The sequence below is a fragment of the Glossina fuscipes genome, unplaced genomic scaffold, assembly GCF_014805625.2.
Source record: "Glossina fuscipes isolate IAEA_lab_2018 unplaced genomic scaffold, Yale_Gfus_2 28, whole genome shotgun sequence".
NCBI lineage: Eukaryota > Metazoa > Arthropoda > Insecta > Diptera > Glossinidae > Glossina > Glossina fuscipes.
The window spans coordinates 17108135-17109715 of NW_023998423.1; positions in this window are offsets into that span (position 1 = coordinate 17108135).

Below are 1581 nucleotides of genomic sequence, written 5' to 3' on the forward strand. Positions count from 1 at the left end.
CATCAGATAGGGACAGACGGACAGACAAGCTGAGATTGATTCGGCAAATGATTCTGAATCTTTCCTGCGTGTTACATACGTCTGTCGCAAACGTAATATACTCTGTTTGATGTCGTAGTGTAGGGTATAAATAAGCAAATACGTAGCGCCGTAGATGACATCCATTTCTTTAAACTTTGATTTACGCTAAACGACAATTTGCATGCAATTGAAACTTACATTGTTCAAACATTAATATAAAAGTTATCTGATATATGCGTAATGTCGGGAAAATTGAACTCGGCGTCAGATACGTGTTATGAAGCAATTAATTTCAGATGACGGAATTCATTTGTACACCTAATATTTGTTTTGAAATTAAATTTTCGATTAGTTTTTCTTAAGTATAAGTTTTTATAAACAAATGAAGAAAACAAAAAAAAAAAAAACAAAACATTTTACGTTTTATAAAAATTTTTCGCATCATTAGCTCTTAGGAAATATTAAATTTAATTTCTTTTTTTTTAATTACAAATCACACAAAACAGAAACACGTACTTAAATTTTAATTCTCCATTCGCCTAAGATAGACCGCAGAGTGGATGGCGGGCATTGGTATGGGTAAGTAATTAAATTGCTTATAACGTTTATCTAAAGCATGCAGAAGTGTTCCTAAATTACATTGACACTCGAACACTAAATCGTCGTCACTTGACTAACAGCACGTGAAGCAGCAGTTTTTTTTCACACCATGTTAACGAATTTAAGTGGATTCGTTTTGATTTTTTTTGAAATATATTTTTTTTTTGTTTTCTTTTTTTTTTCTTTTTTGCATTGTTTTCCATTCTTTATCGCTTATAAATATTATGAGTAGCAATGACATGAAATTCTATCTATTAATAGGTAGTTGCGCTTGCAATCGTGTGCCTCTATATATATGTGTTTGTCTGTTCGTGTATGCTTTTGTGTGTGTGTATGTGTGTATGTATGTGCGTTTTTTGTGTGCACTCTTGGAAATGTGTGCAAAGTATTTTATATTTATTGTAACGAAAATATTGCAAATTAAAACAGCAAGAAACCCTTAAGAATCATTAATTTGATGAGGAATTATGGGAAGAGAAATAAAAAAAAAAAAAAAAAAAAATTAAGAAAAAAAAGATCACGATGAACAGAAGCCAACGCGAAAGCAGAACGATATACATGAAGATATATATTTGTTTGTAATTGTAACAGTTGTTGCTGTTGTTGTTGTTATTGTTAAACAGTTCTTGCTTTTGCTATTACTATTGCTATTCTTGTTGTTGTTGTTATTCATTCGTCTATTGAAAATGATCGTTTAACGTTAAACTTGCAGTAGATTTTCATGCGCACTTTTCATTCATTCGAGTTTAAGCCAACAGACTGGCAAAACGTGCACGCGGTGTACATATATTTATATTTATATATATACCTATTTTTTTTTTTAATTTTTACAAAAGAGATAATTTAACTTAAGAGTGATTATAATGAAATTTTCGTAATAAGAATTTCAATGTTTTTGTTTTTAATAATTTTTAAAAATATTTTAGCGAAAGGAAATTTTGTGATTTTAAAATGATTTTT